Raw genomic sequence first — 24,042 nt, 5'->3', positions numbered from 1 at the left:
GGTGGGAGTAATACAAATTTGCCCTCATTTCTTGTCTGTCTTCTACAGAGTTTGTCCTTTGGGATAGTGCTAACCCCTCCCAGAGGGGCAAGGCCAGTATGCTGAGGCCAGGTCTGAGAATTTCCTCTAGGGGCCACGAATGAACATGGGCACTGGGGATTAAAAACTAACCTTTACCTGTGTCCTGGCTGCTGACCCTTCTTTCTTCTTCCTACATTTGAAGATTTGAAAGTCCTGCTGAAACACTGATAGGGTGAGTTTTGGATTTCTCCAGCGCTTCCATGCGAACGGTTCCCATTGGGTCCTTCTGGAAGCTTCTCACAACATCATCACTGTCATCAGTTAGCAATGAAGAGTTCCCGGGTGACCAGCCACTTGTTCCTTTTCGTGGCGGGTCACATCCCTATTTTTAAAAAGACACTTTCTGGCAGAGAAAAGTCTGTTTGTACTTGGAAAGAGAAAAATGGACAGAATTTTCCTAAGAAAGGTGTGCATGATCACTGTGAAAATCTCACGGGTTCATTTATTTATCTGTACATGGAAACTTTTTCTTCTTTGTGATTTTGGAGAAATGTTTTGAATTTCTGTCTTGATATTGTTTCATTATCTTTTATGAAGAAATAACGGTCTGCAAAGATTTATCTGTGGTTTGTATCTATGGTTCATGTTTATGAACTAGGTTCTTTTTTTAATAACTGGGAGCTGTTAGATTGTAATATACATCTGAAATGATGTAAGAAAACTGGTCAAAAGATAAATGGACTAAAGCGTGTTTTATTATTGGACAATGGTGCTGAAGCTGACACAGAATTATGTAAAAGAAATCAGTGATAAGGTTTTGTATTAGATCAGAAACAGCTGAGCTCTCACAAACTAAGATCCTTACCAAACCACAAAATTCAAGGTAAAACATCTGCACTTTTGAGATAATGAACAATTTTTTCTTCCAAAACAAGCAAACGAACATGCTAAACTTTCCTAATGCCAAATTAAACCAAAGCTGTAAATATTTTTTTCCTATGAGGAGAAAACAGTTGTATTTGTCCAGTACCACAAACACTGCCTCATTAGGCTTGGTTTACCTATTAGAAGGAGAGAGTCACACGCTAGCCAGGAGCTCCTAAAGCACTAATTCTTTCCCTAAAATGCCTTGCTTATTTTATGTTGTTCTCCTTTGTTCACAAGACTCGGCCTTTCTTTGAAAATTGCACCCTCTTTTCTCTGTTGCAGTGTTCTGAGGCTTCGAATACAAATGATCATTTACAAATTGAAGGTTAACACAGAAATGCATTGTACTTGTGATTTGATGAGTAAAAACAAATCACAAAATAAGAACAAATAGCAGTATTACCCCACGGGAAAGAGCCTTGTGTATTGATCTATTATTTCCCAGCTTGAAATGTGCCACTATTGTAGTTCCACTCGATTATGAGGCTTTTTTATCACTTCCCCTGGTTGATTCAACTTGAGTGCTTCTGACATTTGCAAAGTTCCTCACATATTCTGCTGAGCAGCAGGGGAAACCTTGTTAATGAAGAAATAACAAGCTGAAGATTTGAATAAATATTTAGCTGATTGAAAGGAGGTATACAGTTAATTTTTTTTTTTTTTTTAATGCTGACAACTTAGGAAACTCACCAGCGTGCTTTGCTTGTGTTAGCTAAAAAATGGGTTCTAGTAGAGTTTTTTACTGCACCACAGGGCACTTTCATTTCCTGATTCTATTATAAACTAAGTGGCCACCTGAACCTGCCAATGAACTTGTTCTATTGTGTTTTTCTATTTTTAATCCTGAAAGAGTAAACACATTTCTCATCAGATGTGTTACAGGGTACCATACATTGGAGAGATTTATGAAGGTGCCATTGGGTGATTACAGAACCATTCATTTATAAATAAGTGTCCGTTCTGAGAGGAAACTATAAATGAGAGCAGCATTTTCATCCTTCCACAAATCTATATTATAAAAGTGTGTAGGTATATATTTTTTAATACTTGCTATAGTGGCATGGAAACAGTCTAGATTTTATGCCTTTTTACCTTGTGTTTTCAGTCCTAACATATGATTAGCGTTCTGGTCTTATAAGCAAGGTGGTGTCTTACGAGACTCACGGTAGCAGCTGTGCGAAGGAACAAAATGGTTCCATCAGGCTTCAAGGATTAATTTCAAGAGCCCCGTGAGCGTGGTTGAACTGTTTAAGGAATGGTTGCTGGTGGACACGGGCACCAAGTGGAAACTCTTGCTTTGTCCCATACAGTGTGGTTCTGTCCCCTGAGAGAGGGCTTCCTGTGTATTTTTCTAAGACATGTACCTATGCTTTCAGGATACATGGTGTAGTATCCTGATCTGAGAATATCTGAAGCTATCTTCCAAAGAGCCCTCCACATACCAAAATCTTTGAAAAAGACTCTTCTTTGAAGAGTATTGGGTGAAGGTGAGGAAGAACTAAAAGCACCTGGGGATGAATGTTATTTAGAAAACGTCTGCTTCCATGTGTGACATAATGCCCAGAATCATGACACTTAAGGTTGGAAGGTAGTCTAAGCATCCCAAAAGATGCTCAAGTAACCTCTACAAACATCCTGGAGAAGTCTACAATTAAATGAACAATCAATCCCAGGCACAAGGGGGCAGACAACTATTTCTCAAAGAAGCCTACACGGTCTTTGCACAGACGTCTTTGGAAAGTTTTTTGTACTGAGCCAAAATTCGCTTCTCGCTTTTACCAAGATCCTCGTTCTGCTTTTTGGACCACACAAAACTGCTATCCTCTCACTTGTCCTCTTCCACTTCTAATTCTTGAAAGTAGCAGTGATGTTCCTCTTGTATATACTAAATACCCATCAGTCCCTCTGGATCAGTGTTTCTAACCTCACCTGCATGCGATTCATTGGGGAAAATTAAAATGCAGATGGTTTTTCCAGAGCATTTGATTCGGTGGGTCTGTGTTACAGTGGAGAAATCTGCCCACGCAGGAAATAGAGGTATTGTTGTTATGATAATGTTTACCAGAGCACTTACTCTGTGCTCAATATTTGCTCCCCTTTATCAAAAGAGCTTAAGGGGAAATAATTCTATAAAACAAATAAAAGAAGAATTTCTCTACTTGAAGGGAGGTGGCAATCTTGAGTTCGACATGATTCCCTCTCCACTCTGTGGCCTCTTGGTTAGCTCTGAGAACCCCTGGCATTTCTCAGAGTACCTCGTGAACATTATTGATCAATGCTAACTGAACAGGTTGAATTCGAGGTGATAGCAAACTATTCAAATGTGAGATGTTTCATTGTGGGTTGTAAATCCAAGAATTGGGTGCTTAAAATGGTCAATGTGGTTCCATATTGCAGAGTCACTTACTGGCTCTTCATGCATGGAACATCCGTTCCACAAATGCTCAAATAAATACATTTCTTGAGGAAGACTTGTGTAGCCATGTTTTGGGAACTGGAAATTTAATATTGACACATGAGCTATTTGATATTTAAAGAGACCAAACTTTTTTACATATGACACAGTTAATGGGTTGACGATTTCTCCATCCTCATCTAATGAATCACTTAATCAAGTCTGTAACATAATGAAGAATATTTTGCCATGGGAGGAAGAACAATCATCATAGAAAAATTGCACTCCCTTCATGAAAGCTGAATTTTGAGAGTTTGGCCTACAGATTTCATAGAAGGAAAAGCTGTATGTAAAATTCACATATTCCACTTCTCAGACTGTGGGCTTGTTATCTTAATGCACCAACAAAAACACAAACTCTTACTGAAGAGTTTCAGTAAATCCCCCTTTGCCCATTTTGTTTTGAATTCACTGAAAGGTCAGGAATAACAGTGGCATGTATCAGTTACATTTGTAGAGGGTATAAATCTCATATGTAAATGAATTTAATAGACTGCCTTAGAGGATGCAAAGCCTTGCTGTTTAGTTGTAATCTTGATTCTGGGAAGCAAATTTGCAATTGTTGTTGGATACTGTCCTTAGGTTCAATCATCGGCAGATGTTAACTGAACTACAAAAGCATCATTTGGCTGTGGCAACCTGTTAGCCATGGGGATTATCAGATTAAAAATGGAAGTGCGCTCATTACTGAATCAACATTATGTGTCAACAGTACTTTCTGGGTCATGCATAATAAATATGAATATTATCTTGGACAAAAAAAATTACTGGCTTTCTGCAACATGTAATATTGAGAAAAAAATTTGACTCTCATTGTTAATCCTGTTCATAATCATTGCTAGCGAAAATAGTGTTATATCAGTGTGTTTTTAGTGCTGTGAAGAGGCAATGTTGCTGTAATTTAACAGAACTGAGTCAGTTCTTAAAATAGAGATGTTTGTAGAACAGAGAAGGACAATTCATCAACTTTAATGGAAGTATCCAGTGAGAATATCCAGCTCCCCTTGTTCCAAATTTGTGTTCATAAAACAACCTCTGCTTTTATAATTTGTTTTCCTGGGGAGATTTATCTATCAAGATTGGGCTTGCAGATAGTCTCCATTTGTAAATCAGGTACGTCTGTCTTTGAAACCTATTGAATTTATATCTGGTTGATGAGGCTGTCGTTTGTAAGTTTACTTAGCTCTACTGTTCCCTTTTAGCTTGACCAATAATGGGTGTCCTTAAAAAGTTGAATTTGGAGTTTTGTGATTCTAAGGCCAGAGGCTGGAATTTTGCCCTTCTTTCTACTGAAGTGCAAAGACCGGAAGGCCTATCTTTCTGACATTTTAAAAGCTTGTCAGCACCATGTGTCTTATCTATGATTATTGAAACAAGAAGGAATCTATTTATGACATTTCTTTTTTTAATTTTAATTTTTATTTGAGAGAGAGAGCATGTGAACTGGGGAGAGGGGCAGAGGGAGAGAGAGAGACAGAGAGGCTCTGCGTTGATGCAAGGCTTGGTCCCATGACCCTGGGATCATGACCTAGACCGAAATCAAGAGCTGAATGCTCAACTGACTGAGCTACTCAAGGGCTCCTGTTTATGACATTTCTAATGCAAATCAGAATTGGAGAATTTTCTGATTCTTTGTTCCTTCTGAGTTGTAAATCCTTTTGTGGATCTATGGTAGACCGTCCCATTGCTGGCCCTGCCTCCTGATGTTTATGTCCACATGTGATCCCTCTCAAGTTGACCACGGGCTTGGCCACGTGACTTGCTTTGGCCAATAGAACGCTAGCAAGTGAGATATAAGCAGAACCTTTATAATCATTTGCACAATGGGCCTTGTTCACTTGGAAGGCTATCTTTTGGAAGCCAGTTGTCATGCTGTAGGGAAACTTGTGCTAGACTGAAATGGCGACGGCCAAGTGGAAGTAGGCAGGGACCTTAGAGGATGAAAAGACATCTTAGAAGTTCCAGCCCCAGCCATGGTCCCAGCTGCAAGTGCTCAGTGAAAGACCTTCGCTCCATCCTGTGAAGCAGAAGAGAAACCCAGAAGAACAGCCAGCTGAATGTACAGAATTTTGATAAATAATCAATCATTACCCCTTTAAGCCAGTCAGTTTTGTTGAGTGGTTTGTTGCACAGCAGTAGCTAAACGAAACAGGGTTCTTTTGCCATAGCTGTAGATCCCTTTATCTTAAATAGATCAGTATTAAATATTCAAAGGAAATGATATCTAGTTTCAGGGGATAGCTTACTGAGTAGTACTTATCCAAAGTCCCTTAAGCCCATTTTTTAAAAACCTCTTTCCATACTTGAATGGTATTATACTGCCATCTGGCGGCAAAGACTAACTGTTCTGGCTGTTTTATGGAATCTGGGGCATTTAGCCAGTTCAAATCTGAAAATGCACACAGAAGCGCAGAGAACTCAGGGAACCAAAGCGAACAAGGAGGAACATTTTGTGCGGTAAACGTGCCGGGAACGACCTGAGTGCATGCCCAGGGCAGGAACGCTGTGGCCAGCGCACGGCTCTTAGTTCCTAATCTCTCCAGAACTGCTGTGGACTGCGGGCAAATGTGGTGCCACGGCAAGCAGGCTGCTGCCTTTCACACTTTTCTCCTAGGCTAGGAGAGAGAAGGGGGTGGTACTCGGAGGTGAAAATGTACTTCCTGCTTCCTTCTTCGTCATGTGAGCATGAAGTGAAATGGCCCTCAGCACTCTCGGGGATTTGCTAAACCTTTTTGATGTGGGCAGAGACTGCCCTGAGTGGGGTGGAAAGTGGGTAGGCGGTGGAAAACGAGAGAGTGTTCAGGTGCTGCCTTCCTTTGATATTACCATGCCTGCTTTGCAGTCATCAGCAGGAACCCGGACTATCAGGAAGCAAAGCAAAGAAAGGCTGCCTGCTGAATGACTCAGCAAGCATGACCCCCTGGCTCAGCCTTCCTCGCTCCGCCATGGGCTCTCTCCCCTTGGAACTGAGCTGCTTTAGGTTTGGGTCTAGGGTTCTGTCATTAGGAATGCCCTTTCTTTTCAAGGTAGACAGAAGGGGCAACTCACATACTTCCGGGGCTTGAAAAACATATACTGTGTAAGAACCACAAATGTCTTTCTGGAGTTCATTATTTTTTTGTCAAAGAGCAACAATAATTATGTTTTTGTTGTGAATTTCCCACCAAGAGACGTCAGCACAACGCCTATTCTCATAAGTAGTGGGTGTTCATTTGTGTGCATGCTAATTCTAGAAAAGAAAAAAAAAACCCACCTTCTTCCAAGTAAAATGGTTTTATCTGAACTTACAATGTTGAAGGAAACAGTACTTACATTATCTTTTCAAGTTGAAGTAAATTCCTCTTAACATAATATATATTACAATAATAGCATCTAGTTAAGATTTCATTATGACATTGCAGTTCACTATAATACACAATCCCTGCCATGTTTTTATAAAACATTACTCGGTATGAAATATTCACATTAACTACAATTGCTGAAATGACTGATGTTTAAATCTAGCGACAGTTTCCATCATTATTAAACTTCATTATAAAATAAAGTATGTGGGTGGAATTGTGGCTTGATGCTTTTGTAATTTGCTCTCTACCTTTTCAACGTACTTTTCAGTTACATCAACTGAATCATTTCATCTTATAGACGTAAAGATGAAGGAAAAGAACAAAAACATGGCCATTAACGGAAGCAGTGCAAATGTGCATAGTTAATGGAAACCATTTTGACATTTTGTATTTGATTCCATGGTGTACCTACTCAAACAATTTCAATGGCATATTAGAACAAAATGCTACATTGTGCTCTTCGCTAAGAATGCAAGTAATAGACTTCAAAAATTACCTTTTCACTGAAAGTATTATCTGCTGGAAATGAAGAAATGTTTTACATTATGAGAGGCTGATAGCAGCCAGAGGAAGCAGTGGGCTTGCATGGTAGCTCAGGCAGGGGAGGGATTTGACTCTTTACTCTCCAAAATGCACTCTTTCATTTGAGAAAGCACAACAAAAATAATCTTCAAATTCGTGGGTTCTGATTTTTTACATCTGTCGACTGCACTGTTACTAATCCAAGTAAAGGCTTGTGCCGGTTAAGATAGAACCCGGATCTCTACTTGCTAAGGCACGATCACTGCTTTTGAATATGTTGATTTTGATTCTGAGACACACACTTGCTTTGTAAAAATAAATAGGAAGTTTAAAAATATCTGGCCGTAGGAAAAGTAGCTACTTGGCCTCCCGTTGTGCATACCAATAGGCAGCTTTTATTTATTGGGAACAAATATAAGTCCTATGGATTTTATTAAAGATGTGACTTATTAGGAGTATCTTGATGCAGGACAAGAGCGAAGGTTCTGACATGTTGAGGGAACAGCCCCAATTGTGGAAAGTGTTTACGCACTCTGTATCTTTCATCAAAGAACTTTCACGTAGGAATATCTTATCTGATTTTCTAAACAACTTTGTGAAACAAGCATTATTTCCTCCCATTTTTCTCATCTGAAAATGAACTTGGAGAAAAGAGGTGGTTTGCTCAAGTTCACACGACTAATAAGAGACCTAACCAGGAAATGAACTTGCCTCTTGAATCAGAGGAAAACGTGGAGGTAGGGAGAAAAAAAGAGGAAACAAATCAGTGCTACCAGACCAAGCGTAAGAAGGCTTTTAATTGGGGCTGGGCAGGTTTTAACTCTGCATGTTGACACTGATTCGAGAGTAGAAGGAAGACTGGTTGAAGAGATGTCAGTGATAAAACCTGAAGATGGTTTTGTTTTCAGCAATATGAATAGTATCGATAGTGACTTGATATCTGACAGTAGGTTCCAGCAGAAAGAAATAGCAAAGTCTGACTTCCTGTGTCCCTCCCCCTCCCGTGCGGCTCACTGCACTGATATGATAACACACACTGTCCATCGTTGGCAAAAGCCCGACTCTGACCTCACTGAACCTCTGCCCTGGTGCCTTGGCAATTTGATGGGAAAGGGGGAGGCAGAATCTGGGTCCGAGCTACATGGAAACCCAAAGACCTACTTCCGTAACAGATATGCTTTGAGGAGAGAAGGCAAAAGAGAGGAAGCCTGTTGCAACAACCTTTTCACTACCTTCTATTCTCTTTGTATATTTTTGCAAGGCAGCTTGTAACCCAAGTTTCTAGCTCTTGGTCCACTACAGGCACCAAATGAACACCAACAATTTGGAATGTCTCACGTTCCCGCTGTTCAAGATCGGGCCTTCGATGAAAATTTACCCTCCTCATTGCTTGTCCAGTAGTTAGAGATTAGATGGAAACCTTTCCTTATGGAGAGGCTAAGAGTCCTGAACACCCAAAATATCGACTTCTGTGTTATCTCAGAGAAGAAAAATGATAAATGTCTACAAATCCCCACGTTGCCAAAAAACATTTTAATGTGAAAACAGAAATTGGTCAATTCACCGGTTTTGCTGGTCTTAGACATCAACTGATGAACTAAGAGCATTGGCTTACTTGAAATTCTAAATCTTTTTTTTTTTTTTTTTAATTTTTTTTTCAACGTTTTTTATTTATTTTTGGGACAGAGAGAGACAGAGCATGAACGGGGGAGGGGCAGAGAGACAGGGAGACACAGAATCGGAAACAGGCTCCAGGCTCCGAGCCATCAGCCCAGAGCCTGACGCGGGGCTCGAACTCACGGACCGCGAGATCGTGACCTGGCTGAAGTCAGACGCTTAACCGACTGCGCCACCCAGGCGCCCCTTGAAATTCTAAATCTTATTGTCCTGGCCAATTCCTAAGACAATCGAAACGATTGTGTGTGTATGTTTTGTGGGAAGAGATGTATAACGTGAAAACTCTTTCTTTAAAACTAGCTTCTTCCTTGGGGCGCCTGGGTGGCTCAGTCGGGTAAGTGTCCGACTTCGGCTCAGGTCATGATCTCACGATCCGTGAGTTGGAGCCCCGCGTCGGGCTCTGTGCTTACAGCTCAGAGCCTGGAGCCTGTTTCAGATTCTGTGTCTCCCTCTCTCTCTGCCCCTCCCCTGTTCATGCTCTGTCTCTCTCTGTCTCAAAAATAAATAAACGTTAAAAAAAAAATTAAAAAAAACCTAGCTTCTTCCTTAGCATGGACAACTTACTTTTCTAGAGAAGTCAGAGGGCCACTTCATGTTGGAAGAAGGCGTATGATAATAAGCATGACTGTGCTGAGTATACAGCCCCCAGTGATAGTCCTTTCTTAAGTATCTCTATTTGAGATTAAATATGTCAACAACTAGTGCATTTCTCACGGTTTAGAAGGCACAGTGTTGTTTCCTCAGCTGTAATTCATCTTTGCAGCTTCCATTTTTAAGGTGGGCATTTTTTTCAGTTCCAAAGCAAAGTTCACATCTCCAGGGAGGGCAGGCTCTAGTTTCCCTATGAAGAAGCAATTGTGACATTTTCTGGTTGAGGAATTTCTAAAGACCAACTTCCATATAAGAGCGTCTGCTATAAGCTGAATTTCTAGTTCTCGTGGGCAAGCAGAGGACTCATCATTAGCCATTTGGCTATGTGGTTTGTCACAGAAGAATTGTGGGATGTGGCGACTAAGCCAGGGCAGTGCAGTGGTTCTGTCCAGGGAGCAAGAACACAGCAAGTTACAAAGGATCGGGAGAATTGTGAGAGATGTCACATGGGTATGTTGGGGTGGGGGATGGAAAGTCTGTGCTCACGGTGGTGTTCAGAAGCTCAGTCCCAAGCACATTCGATAGCAGACAAGGAGGCACATACTTAGTAAGGGTGGGGGTTGGGGCTTTGGGAATGCTCAGGAGCTCGGCTCTTACTGGCTCACAGCCCGAAAAATACTAGGTCTCAGGCCCTGGTGGGGTTGGACTGATGGACTTTCTCAGACTAATAGATTATGGGGAGTCAACACAGTTCATCTTTTGGCAAAATGTGAACCATGGAAACATACAAGGCTGATATGCTCCTATACTTACACATTAAAGGTTAGGGAGTTGGTTGGGACAGATTTCTGGCAGCATTTTGACTTGATGGGCACTGCTTACAAGGACAACTGCAAGGTTTTTAGAGAGTTCTCTTTTGGAACAATTCAGGTGCTGGACTGATTCAGATGCCTGGACCTCAGGTGCCCCAAGTGCAGGGAACAAGTTTTGCTGATTATTGGGAGGAGGGGGACACATACGGCCTGCCTGATGCCAGGTAGACAGGTGCGTAGGCAGAGACAAGTGACCTATTTAAGCATATGCTTCTTTGTGGAAGCTGACGGTAATAATTCTCACGATAGTTGCTATTCAATAAACATGTACACAGGTTTTGGTTGTTCACATTAAGGTATTTATGCGAAGAATGTGTACCGTGGTGCATTTGCAACTTACATTTGGACCATGACCTATTCAGAAATGGAAGTGTTTTCTAAAATGAGAAAAGGCATTTTTCTTGAGAGAAAGGAGAAAAGAAAATACACTCTAGAAAAATCTGCCAGTGAATTTCAGAGATATCTGTCGAAAACTGTATAGTTTTCATCAAACAGGACTTTAAAGTATAAACTGTTGTCACTTAAACCAATAAGCTGGGTCTTAAACTCTAGGCATGTGCACTGAAAACTACATACAATTAAGAAACAACTGCAAAAAGGATGATCACGTGACGTGTGAGGAAAGACAGACAATGATGCCAGGTGGTGCCTCGGAGCATAATAACGAGAACAGTATGTCAAAGCACAGCAATCAATACCAAAGAAAAATCAACACATATTCAGTATCTTCCTTACAGTGCTAAGCTGATTATCCACTTCACGTAATTGAGGCAGTGAGATGAATGTGTTCAGCAGCCTTTATTTTTCTGGTTTAGAATGCAGAGCTAGGTATAAAGGTTAACTGGTATCTTACATTGCTCACGATTCCTTACCTCAGTCATAGATTTCCAAGGAGAGACATGCCTTTTCCAAAGAAAGACTGAGTAATGCTACCTACGTGGTTTCTATCATTTTAAACCGTGCTATCAATGTAAAGTCCTGTAAAAAGAGTAATTTATGATGTTTTCAATTGCATGCACATATACATAAATGCATGTATACAAAGCATGAAAGCATATAGACAAGCTTATGTGCGCACACTAACACACACCACTTGTATCACTTGAAGGCTTCAGGTGCACGAACGTCAAATGCATGAACTGCAAACAGACCCTTTTAGAACAGACTCTCCCGTTTTACGTCTCCACCTCTAAAGAGGAAGTTCAGTCTGTCTGAATGGGAGACTTGCACTCTTGGGCTTGGATAACCCCACACTGAGGAACTTTTCCAGGTCTCCATGGGGAATTAGAGAATGCCTGTTCCCCTTAAGCCCTTCAAGACGATATGTCCGTCTTTACTGGCAAAACATTCTGTTACCTTATCACTCTGTTTCATCATTTTTAAAGGTTAAAATCTCTAATGTGTTAGCTTACAAGCTTTGCTGTTTTCTGCCTTCTGGGGAAGTACCCTTCATGAAAGAATATCATGGTAACATGATTGTCTCAACTTCCTGTTCACAAACCTAAAGTTCTTAGTTCCTTTAACATCTCCTAGATAATCCCTTAGAATCCTTCTTTTTCAGGATTTTAATCTGAATCTTCTCTAAGCCTACATACGTCTCCAAGTCTCCATATTTTAGCACTCTACTCCTCCTTCAAGGGCCAAGTTCAGTTATACTTCCTCAATAGACCACTACCCTGAGAATGACCAATATCTCATTCTTTTGAACTCCTCATAATATTCTTCTTTAGCGCATGTCAAGAGCAGTGTGGAGGTTAATAGCATAGCCTCCGGAGTCAACAGATCTCAGTTTGAATCCTAGTTTTGTCATTCCCTTTGGACAAGTTGACTAACACGTCTAAGCTGCATGTCTTCCCTTTGTGCAGATGAAGCATTCAAGCATTCCATACAAATTAGCTTTCAGTATCGCATTTCTGGATTGCACAGATTTCCTTATGTATAAATGCTTTATGCAGTGGGTGTCTACAAGCAGACCCCCAACTGTGCATGTTATGGGATCAGACACACTACCAGGCTTATTTAGAGGGATGTGGGATCAGCAACTCAAGCACTGATTTTTATGAGGATTCTAGGGGATTCAAGGCAAGGAATATACCGATGGGTGGTGAAAGTCAAGGAGGCGATTTTTAAGTATGCTTTCTCTCAAATGATCCTTCAGTCCAGACCCCCAAGGTTTCTACCTAAGACGTGGGATAAATGAGTTCCATTTAATAGCTTATAAAAATAATAGGAGTGTGTCAAGAAAATCTCTAAAATATACTGAAGGCAAATGTCAACATGATTTTGTGCCTCAGGCTGCAGACTGTGATGTTATTGGGCCGAGAATATTTTTCCGTCTATTTTAGTAAAGTGACTCTTGAAGCATTCACGGCACAAGTAGCACAAAGAGGACTCTCTATGGCAGATAGTTGGCCACAAGAAGAGGGGAAAGCCACAGTCATCTCTGGGATCCAAGGACCTTGGGTGCTGGACCTCACTGTGTATGCTGTGGTGTCAGAAAACAGTAGAGGATTGCATGAAACTCACAGGGTGTGCATGAAAAGCAAACCACAGGAGTATCCAGAAAAGTATCCAGGAGAACTAGATGTTCCGGCACACTTTTGATACCATAGCAGAACCTGAGGATTTTCTTAATTACTCAGATGAGCTTAAGATAGAGTGGGATTGCCATGTTCTGCAGAAGGATGTTCATGTGGAAAAGGACAGCATCATTTTTATTATTTATTAAGCACGCCTTCACTGCAGGGGATACATCTTTATTAAGAAGTCTGGATTGTTACAGCAGACCATCAGAGGAAATAGATCAGGGGCTGAACATTGAAAGCATGAAGATTAAATTAATCTAAAATAATACCGGATCCAGCATATTCGAACTCTATCAGTTGTGCGGAGGAAAATCGCCCTTGTTCAATCAAACTTGAAGGAACATTCACAAGATGTTAATGAAGTCCCTAGAAGATGAAAAACATTGGGAGCATTTCACTCTTTTAGTGAACTGATTGAGAAAGGTGGTAGGGAGGAATAAAATTAAGGTAGATGTGACTTGAGACAAAGAGTACAAAAAAATGCAGACTCTAGAAGACTCTAGAAGGAGTACAGACTCTAGAAGACTCTAGAAGAGTACAAAAAAATGCAGACTCTAGAAGGAGTACAGACTCTAGAAGACTCTAGAAGAGTACAAAAAAATGCAGACTCTAGAAGGAAGGATTTACCTGGGCATGTGGTTCTAATACTCAGTAAATCATACGTCAGCCACAGGACAAGAAAAACAGAATGCCAAAAAGTATTATAAAAAGCTGGTATGAAATGTAAATTGGTACCCACTGATTTTGATACAATTTCTTTGTCCTGGAAATCTTAATTCCACTTGGTGAATATATTTTAAGAAAAGAATTCAAAAGTGGAAAAGCTAGTGGATACCATTTTTTTTAAGGTTTAGCATCTGGTTTAGAGGATATTAATTAGGGTATAACCACGTTATAGACAGTCACACAATTTTTAAAAATGATGTTTATACATCTGTGCCAATGTAGAAAGTATTGTGTCATCATATTAAGGGAGACAATCCGGAATTTTATTTTATATGCATATATATATATGTATATAAAACATGTTTTTGGCTATATATATATACACACACATACATATAATATTTATAAATATATATGAATATGTATCAATTTATATGTACACATAAATATATATAAGCTTTTACATAGATGCTATATCTAAATAGACGTGTTATATATATATATATATATATATATATATATATATAAAATATATATATAAAACAGCTATGTTATTATATAGCTGAGAAAATCTAGAAAAGTGCATGCCAAAATTAAGAGTGATTGTCTTCAGGTGGTGAGACTATGAATATTTTTTAAATATATTTTCTTTAAAATATATTTCTAAATAATATGTATCAATTTATATGTACACATAAATATATATAAGCTTTTACATAGATGCTATATCTAAATAGACATTATATATATATATATATATATATATATATATATATATATATATATTAAATATATATATAAAACAGCTATGTTATTATATAGCTGAGAAAATCTAGAAAAGTGCATGCCAAAATTAAGAGTGATTGTCTTCAGGGGGTGAGACTATGAATATTTTTTAAATATATTTTCTTTCTTTTTCAACATTGTGAATCATGAGTATGTATTGCAAGTATAATAAAAATGAAATAAAAGTATTTACATTTCAAAAAATATACACTGCCAAATTACCCTATCAGATAGTTGTATCTATTTCATCCCTGCCTGTGAAAGAATCCACTTCCCACACCCTCAGTCGTCAGGATAGTATTGTACCCATTTTTGTGTTCCTTCCATAGCCAACGACAGTGCCCGCCATCCTGTTGCATGAATGCTTACCCTAAGGTATTTTCTGCAATCAGTGGCTTTCTCTTCACTCCTACAGCCCCCCTACTTGTATTCCTTGACCACACTTCTGCGATGGCCTGTAATATCCTTACAACTTGTTTCCTTTCCTCCTCCTACTTGGGCGACTTTCAGTTTCTTAATTTTTTTAAGAAATAAGAAAAAAAATGATTAAAAAATGCTTGAAAGACATTAGAAAGAAGAGCAAGGAGATTCAACTTATTTCCCTATGAAACAGTATCACGCGGTGCCATGCAGACACCCCTTCTGGGAAAGCTGTTAAAGATTGCAAATGAAAGAGAAAGAAAATGAATCATTTCCATGCCTATGGGACAGGAAAGAAGTTAAAGATAAGTAAAAGATGGTCTCTGAAAAAAAGAAATAAAGTAAATCAAGATTAAAAACTGTGCTCCCCCCCCTCCCCCTTCTTCACAGAATCCACTCGCGGTTCCTTTATCCTGCTATAATGTGGCACAGGCACTCTGGATGCTATGAGATGGGAGACAAGAATATGAACAATGAGCTGAATTTTTTCTTGCCTCCTCTAAAATTGGTCTTCAGCAAAGTGAAAAGGAAGGTTTGATTGCTACATGTATCTCTCCAGAATTCAAACCAAGACTTAACTTGTCTCTAACAAAACTAACCTGAAATGAAATAAATCACAGCTTACAGAAGACAGTTTTGCTCCTCCTTAAAAAAAAAAAAAATGTTATAATCTAGTTCATTGAGGTTTGAGGTGCACTAGGTTGAGCATTAATTGTGAACAGGCAACAAATGCTAGGAACTTAAATTTTCCGAAATTTTAGCCCCCACCCCCTCCCTATGTTGCGTGGAATCTGAGAGTAGGAAAGACTACAGAGTTTGCTTTGGATACTTTGGTGTGGTTGCTATGACAACAAAACTTTAGGGCATTGTTGTCTACATGGAATAACAAAATGACAGATGGCCCATTATGAAACTGTACATATTTGGAGATGAAAAGAAAATACATCACTCTCAAGTCCATTCATTGTGCTGTTGCAAAAATGTTGGGGTATGATCACTGAGGGGAGTGAGAATAGGTGACCAGAAAGGAAAGGTTAAAATAACGCTTTATTCATCTAGAAACCATGTCAGCTGACTTGAAGATTGCTTGTAGGGCGTTGCCTCTCCCCGTCCATACAGAGAAGTCTACCTTTCAGGTATTTATTTGGCACCACTCAGTGCAACTTTGAAACTTCCTATAGTATGACTACAGTTAGGAGGCCAAAATAAAACAGGGTAAAGACAACGGGGGAGGGGGGAAAACTCTCATGTAATTACCACTGGGTAAGTGTGGGTTCCTTCCCCATCCTTGGGTGCTCTTGACAGGGTGTTGGGTGATGTCGAGGATCGAATGGCCGGAACGGTTGGGTATTTTTTCTTGCAGTTCTGTATAAGATACAACCTCCTGGGATTACCGGTCCAACTGAATAATATCAAACTTCAAACACATGATGTGAAGTTCTGAGCTAGGTCCTGAAAATCGTCATCGCAGATTCAGGAGATAAGTTTAGGAACTTATTGTAAAAGGCTTGGTGGTTTTGGCTGGTCGACTCAGTAGGGGTAAACGCTGTGACGTATCTGCCAATTGGTACTGAATATTACCAAGAGGTTGATGCCCTAGTCAAGGAAAGTGATAGTCTTCTGGCTCAGTGATCATTTTTCAGGATGTCTATACCTGCAGGTCCACTTACCATCTATTTATCTCTTAGTCCACACTCATCTATGTGTAACTGGCTGAAACTCTCTGATAATGAGTGGATCTTAAGTGAGGCCATAGGCCACATGTTAATGGAACCAGACAAATTTGACCTGTTTTCAAATACAAAGGGTGATGATGATGAAGCAGGGGATTGTCTGTTGTCCCAAGGGAGATCTTCCAGAAGAAATGTCTCAGCTTAATGTTTTGAAAACTTTCTGACAGCTTTCTCAAGATAGCATGCCGCCTTAAAAGGTAGTGAATTCCCTTGTATTAGAAGTTATCAAGCATCCGTGTGTGTGGCCTCAGGGCATGCATGTATGTGGTCAGAAGGACTTAATTATCAGGCTGGAGCCTTGGCTACATGGTTTCAAGTCCTCTCCCAGCGTTGACATCCACTATTCTATGGTCCCTGAGCTGGGCCTACTGTGCTCATCAAACTCCTGAACCATGAAAGCCCTACATTCTTGACGCCCAGACACTTCTAGGCAGGGTCCACAAATCATTCACAAGATTGGATAGTGTAGTTGAGAATGAGGATATAAGGACAAGGCCAGCATGACTAGATTTATTCTTTTTGATGGCTCTTTGGCATATTTTTAACCTTGGCCTCTAAGGATATAAAGTCAATACATTAACCCTGATGACACTACCTCTTTACAAAGATTCTTATTTAAGTAATAGAAACATAAGGCTTGTCAAACCGAGGAAATGAGTCCATTTCGCCCTTCTAAGAGCTCCTGCAGTAAATCAAAACATATTATGTTGAATAACGCTTTCTCATATTTTAATAGCATAACGTTTATCGAGAAATAGGTTTGCTGCTTAGAATTTTTGTTGAGTGTCATAAAATGTTATTAAAAAATCTTTAATCTTGGGAGATAGGAGTATGTGTATTGCTAATACACACACACACAAATGTGTAAGTACTATTCATTTTTCGCATGTTGGCATGTTGTAAAATTCTGTTTTCTTTTCATTCCTAGATGTTGTAAATAAACTGGATTCGTACAGTAGGTTTTTGTCAGACTCCCAGAAAGACAATTTTATTTTATAGCATATCCTAGAGTGACAGCCAGAAACTGTTCTGCACCACCTCAGTACAAACAAAATTAGCTTTTCACAATATTTTTGCAGATGTTAAAGGTCATTAATAGAATGAAACCAGATGACTAAAGCAATACATTTGGAATGATTGGGTTTTATTTTTCTGCCTCGCTTAAAGACACAGAGTCCCATTCTCTCTCTTACTTGGCTGCATTTCATCTTTTCTTTTTTTTTTTCTTCAGTTATTTAATGGTTTCCAAAATCATAAAAGTGAAAGTGGTAGGATATGTATTTCTTGGCTTTTGTCACCTTCCTTGTTTGACAGAGTTGGAATTTTATAAGGATGAAAATAGTATTAACTGTTCAAAAAACCACACTGTTGAACAATTGCCCTAGCTTTCTGTTTTTACTGAGGTCAAATTTTTGTTATGAGTCACTTGAAAGCCTCTTTCCAATTAAAAAGAGGAGAACAGATAATTAACTGTAAGAAATGCTACTAGATTCCTCTTTGGGAAAAGAAGGGAGAAAGCTCTTTTTTAAAGTGCCCGTGACTCAGATTAAGCCGTGCTGTGTGCTTCGCCAGGACAGCCCTGGAGGGCACGCTGGCTCCCTAGACTTTTGTTTGTAACGTCTGGGCGGCGAGGAAGCAGCTACAGTTACTTAATACCTACAAGTGGACATGATTATGATAGCAATATTTACAGATCAGTTTGAAATTCATGTACTTCTGGCATGATCCTGCTTTTAGTATTCAGTAAAGGATAAGTTGGAAAAAATTCTCTTTATGTAGGTTAAAACAAAACAAAACACAATTCACTTTTTTTTTTTTTTTTTAGTGAAAATGAGGTAGCAACAAGAACCTCGCCCCGTCTTCCCAGATTTCCTTGTGGATGTGTGGTGCATGTTGAAGGAGCTAACGTGTTGCCATCTCATCAGGAACAGAGTAGCCTCACCCCCACCTCTGGCCCTCCCCACCCTGGCCCGATACAGCAAGCTACAGAAAAGCTAAATTTTCTGAAGTTCCTTAAGAAAGTGGGAGGAGATAGGACTTAAACACAACCGGATGGGTTGGACTGCGCTGTGCCAGGACCCCTTTTCCCACTGAACCAGAGGGAAAGCAGAAGTGTCAGTAGGCAGCTTAGTAGGTGGGAATATGAGGGCGTCTGAGATCGGAGCCTGATGGCTCAGCTCGATCACAGCACCGGCTTCATTTTCTCCCTACTGTCTCCCTGGACAGTTTCCTCCACTATTTAACCCGTTAGTCATGACGCAGATAGTCATGAAGATAATATTGTGTATTTTTTTGAGCCAGTGTAAAGGAGAAGCATCATCCTTTCCCCCTCCCCCACTGAGGCTAGCAGAGTAGTGGTGAAAGAAAAATAAATTTCTGGGGAACGGAGCTGAGCTGCGTGGTCTGTCCGTCCCTTCCTGTCTGAGGTATGTCTGGTAGACTGTAACCACTGGAGATGCTGTTGTTGAATTTTGTGAACATTTAGAAATGTAAAAATAATTTGTTCTTATTTTGAAATGTGTATGGTATGAAATAAAGATCTATTTTTGTAATGTTTCGTAGGAAAACCAGTTGTCCCATTTATTGAAAAAATACTCCCCACTTATTTCAATGTTATCACATTCCAAGTTCATGTATGCACAAGAAATTGTTTTTGATCTTCACGGACATTTCCCTTAACTAGTACTGTCTATTATTACTATAACTCTGTAATATATTTTGATTCCTGGTATTCTTGTTATATTTCAAAATTATGTTGGTTTTTCTTATGCCTTTATTCTTCCTTACAATAATAGATTTAGTATTTCAAATTCTGTAAAATCTTATTGGCATTTTGATTATAAATGAATTGAATTGATAGAAGAAAGTGGGGAAATTAAACATCTTCAAGATAATGGACTTGTCTACCCAAATTTTTCCAATTCTATTTCAATTCTTTTGTGTCTGTGAATAAAACTATACAACTTTTTCCATACAGGGTTTGCCTATATGTCTATTACAAATGCTTGGGGCGCCTCGGTGGCGCAGTCGGTTGAGGGTCCGGCTTCGGCCCAGGTCATGATCTCGCGGTCTGTGAGTTTGAGCCCTGCGTGGGGCTCTGTGCTGATGGCTCAGAGCCTGGAGCCTGCTTCGGATTCTGTGTCTCCCTCTCTGTCTGCCCCTAACCCACTCGCATTGTCTCTGTCTCTCTCAAAAATAAATAAACACTAAAAAAAGTGTTGCTACCACTACTACACAAATTGAGCCACATATCATTTTGAGTAGTTTGCATGTATTATTTCATTTAATCTTCATATGAACCCTCTGAGAAAAGTGCCAATTATTGTTCCCATTTTCCAAATGAGAAAAATCAGTCTGGAGAGATTGAGTAATTTGACCAAAGTCATGAGGCTACTTATTGAAGGAGATGAATTGAAACCAAACTGATCTGACTCCATGGGTTCTACTCATTATGTAAAGGTAATTTCTGGCTTTCTTGGTGCTCTGTAGATTATATTGCTATTTATTTTATTTTTTAAAAAATAAACTCTTTTTTAAAAGTTTATTTTTATTTATTTTGAGAGAGAGAGAGAGAGAGAGAGAGAGAGAGAGTGTGTGTGTGTGTGTGTGAGCAAGCATGGGAGGGGCAGAGAGAGAGAGAGAAAGGGAGAGAGAGAATCCCAAGCAGGCTCTGCCCTGTCGGCACAGAGCCCAATGCGGGGCTCAATCTAATGAACCATGAGATCACAACCTGAGCCGGAATCAAGAGTCAGATGCTTAACCAACTGAACCACCCAGGAGCCCCTATATTGCTATTTTGAATGAAATATTGTTATTATATTTTTATTTGGATATAGCTGGCATATAGAAATGTTACTAATTTGTGTACATTTGTTTGCTTCTAGCAATCTTTCTGGACTCCTAGACTAATTTTAAAAATTGCCTGCAGATTCTTCTGGGCTTTTGCACAAACACATTGTATGTGAGTAAAGATAGTGTTGGCTTTTCCTTCACAATTTTTCTACTTCTTTATTTTTTATTCTATTTTATTACAATGGCTGGTACCTCTGGTGCAATGTTGAATATTAGGAGTACCAGTGGATATCCTGGTCCTATGCCTGACTTTAATATATCTGCTTCAAAACTTTTCCCATTAAGCATGATGCCAGATATAAGATGAATCCTCTTTTTTGGCTATTGAAGTTCCCTTCTAAAATATGTTTCCTAAGATTTTTTATCATGAATTAAATTTATTGAATGACTTTCAATTGAATGACTTTCCCCACTTTCCATATGGTAATATGACAATTAACACAAATAAATCACCAAATGTTAAACCGTTCTTGAATTCCTGGGATACTTGCTACTTTGTTGCAACATCCATCTTAGGTTTTGAAACACTGCTGGATGGGATTCATAAAATTCTTTTTTTCTTCTTCTATTCCTTTCCTCTATTTCCATTCTCTGGAACATTTTGTGTAAGTTAAGAATTTTGGATTACTCTCAGATTTAGTAAAAAAAAAAAAAATACTTAGCATCGTGACTGTCTTGGAGAGAGAGTTTTCTTTAATGCTTATTCAGCTATTTGCAGGTTTTATTTATTTATTTATTTATTTATTTATTTATTTTGACTATGTCTAGATTTTCAAAAATTTAATTTCTAAGAAAATTGTCCATTTTAGCTGGGTTTCTATTTACTGACATGTTATCCACTATTAGTCCACACTATTCCCCTTTGAGTAAAAGTATTAAGTCTGTTAATAGTCTTAACAATTCCTATTGTTATTATTTTCATGAATGAGTCTTCCCAGAAGTTTGTCTGTTTTATTTTATCAAATATTGACCTATCTGTTACGCTGCTGATATCCACTGTTTTGTGTACATATGTGTGCATGTTTGTGTGTTTTCTATTTCATCAAAATTTTCTTTAATCTATGCTTACTTCTTTCTTTTTCTTTGAGTTTGTTTCACTGTTATTTTCTACTTCCTTGAGTTGACTGTTTAGCTCATATATTTTTAATTATTATTATATTCTAATACAGGAGTTTAAAATAGAAATTTACTTCTAAATATTTCTATATTCATATTACATAATGTTTACTATGTATTTTTGTGTTCTAATAATTACATAATTTTTGTTACTAATGAATTATTTCGAAGTTTTTAAAAATTTTTTCATACAGTTTTTTTTGGAAGAGTGGGAAGGGTGCAATTCAGGATCTTATTCCCAGTTTTACTGCATTATGGTTAGAGACAGTGTATATGATATCAACTTTACGATGGCTGAGTGCATATGGTATTAATTTTTTGGAACTGATCTATTTCTGGATCTATTTTCTTGTTAAAGTTGTTATTCAAATCTCTGTCAATGTTGTCTTCTTGATGTATTGGTTTGAAAATTACGCTTAAACTTTCCGAGTATTACTATGGTATAAATTTCTTCTTGTGATTCTTTTATTTTTTGTTCTACTTATCATGAGGTATGTTGTAAATTATAGTCAAATTCATAATCGTTATATATTTTTGGTGAACTTTCTTTTTCTCAACATGAAGTGCTCCTTCTGCCCCTTTTTCTTGCTTTTTTGCTTAAATTTTGTTTTGTCAACCTAGACTTTCTTTAGGTGATTATCTGCCTTTATTTTAACTTTTTCTGTGTCATTTTATTTTTGTGGAACTCTAATAAACATTATATTTTGATAGGTGAATTTAACCCTTTTATATTTATTTCTATTAATATATTTGGACTTATTTTTGCCATTTTATTTTGTGTTTTCCACTCACTATGCTTTTTTAAGGGTTATTTTTTTACCCTTAAAATAAATGCTGGATGTGTTAATTAACTAGTGAGAATCTGGTCATTAAAAAAAAAAAAAAGCCCTGGGGCACTTGGGTGGTTCAGTCAGTTAAGCATCCAACTTCGGCTCAGGTCATGATCTCACATTTCGTGAGTTTGAGCTCCGTGTGGGCTCTGTGCTCACAGCTCAGAGCCTGGAGCCTGCTTCCAATTCTGTGTCTCCCTCTCTCTCTGCCCCCTCCCCTGCTCAAGCTCTGTCTCTTTCTATCAAAAATAAATAAACATTAAAAAAAAAAAGTCCTGATCGAATTTTTTCCTTTTTTTCCCTTAGCTTATTGGAAATTACACGTTATATAGCTATTATATCAGTGTAGCAGTTCTCAAATACTTTGGTTTTGGAAACCCTTTACATTCTTAATATATATTTAGGACTCCAAAGACCTCTTGGTTATGTGGGTTATATCTTTCAATATTTACTATATGCAAAAATGTGAACTACTTATTGGTTAAAAACAAAATTTAACCTACTATATGTTAGCACAAGTAATGGCGTTTTTTAAAAAAATGTATTTTCCTGAGCGAAAACAGTTAGTGAGAAGAGGAGCATTGTTCTACATTTGACACGTCTTTAATATCTGTGTCCAAAGAAGAGAGGTGGATTCTTGGATCTGCTTCCGCACTTATTCTGTTCCGATATGTCGTTTCAGTTGGTGAATATGAATGCCATCAAGCCTCATGCAGATGCATGCTTGGAAAAAGTTGGACAGTGCAGACGCCCTGAAATGATCCCAGGGACCCTCACAAGTCCTCAGGCCACATCTTGAGAGGCACATACGGTAGTGTTACTTATACATTTTTAGGATACACACAAAAACATATTTCTCCTGTAAAGTTAAAGTCTACCGGAAGTCCTTTTCAAACAAAAACTTAACATTAGCAACCTCTTCTTTTCCTTCATCCTGTCATTTCTACATTGGAATTGTCTAAATTTCTTCATATGTTTTCATAGGATATGTTTGCATTTAGAAATAATCAGCAATTTTGCTCATTGCTACTTCTGAGTTCGTTTTTGAATGCCGAAGACTATCTGCAAGTAGTTTCTTCTGACAAGCTGCCAGGTGGCAAAGCTATTGAGTGAATAATTATGTCTGAAAATATTTTTGTGTTCTGTTGTCTTCTAAATTTCTTTCTTTTTCGCTTATAAAACTAGGTATAGTTACTATTTCATCTGAATGTAAAGCGAACCCATGACAATTTTTAAGATTTCAGACAATGCCAGAAAGAGACAAAATGAAAAATAAAAACTGCCTCCTTGTCCCCTCTGAGATGCCGTATGTCTTTCTGAAGTTTCTAATCTCACGCACCCCTACATGGAGCTCTAAAAGATAATGGGTTCATGCCATATCTAGATATCTAGATGCCATATTTATGCCATATTTATGGTTCATGGCATATTTAGATATATATATATCTCTCTAAAATGCTTTTATTTTCATATAAAACTATGTTGTAGATATTTTCTATCAATGTATATTGACATGATATAGTAGCATGACAGAGACATGCTTTTCTTGTTTGGCCTTTCTAAATCTTAATAAATATTTGTCAATTTAGTTATTTACTTAGCAAATAGCAATCTTATACTGAGTGTTGGGCACTGGGATGTAATA

General features: G+C 38.4%; 2 long non-coding RNA genes across 3 annotated transcripts; one reads left to right on the top strand and one right to left on the bottom strand.

Moving 5' to 3' along the window:
- Positions 1 to 13,144: 13,144 nt before the first annotated feature.
- On the bottom strand, positions 13,145 to 15,666 carry LOC132664107 (uncharacterized). The gene is made up of 3 exons (XR_009603442.2): positions 15,466 to 15,666; positions 14,816 to 14,959; positions 13,145 to 13,360 (listed from the first exon to the last, which is right to left on the bottom strand). It is a non-coding gene; the product is annotated as an uncharacterized LOC132664107 (long non-coding RNA).
- A 93-nt stretch (positions 15,667 to 15,759) lies between these two features.
- Positions 15,760 to 23,697, top strand: LOC132664109 (uncharacterized). Of its 2 annotated transcripts, XR_009603446.3 has the most exons (4): positions 15,760 to 16,002; positions 18,901 to 19,025; positions 20,484 to 20,560; positions 23,080 to 23,697. It is a non-coding gene; the product is annotated as an uncharacterized LOC132664109 (long non-coding RNA). The 2 variants fall into 2 exon arrangements; XR_009603445.3 differs by lacking the exon at positions 15,760 to 16,002 and having other exon boundaries at positions 18,435 to 19,025.
- The last annotated feature ends 345 nt before the right edge of the window (positions 23,698 to 24,042 follow it).

Source organism: Panthera onca, chromosome F2 (assembly GCF_046562875.1).
Source record: "Panthera onca isolate mPanOnc1 chromosome F2, mPanOnc1 haplotype 2, whole genome shotgun sequence".
NCBI classification, from domain to species: Eukaryota; Metazoa; Chordata; class Mammalia; order Carnivora; family Felidae; genus Panthera; species Panthera onca.
This window is presented reverse-complemented; position numbering and strand designations above follow the sequence as displayed.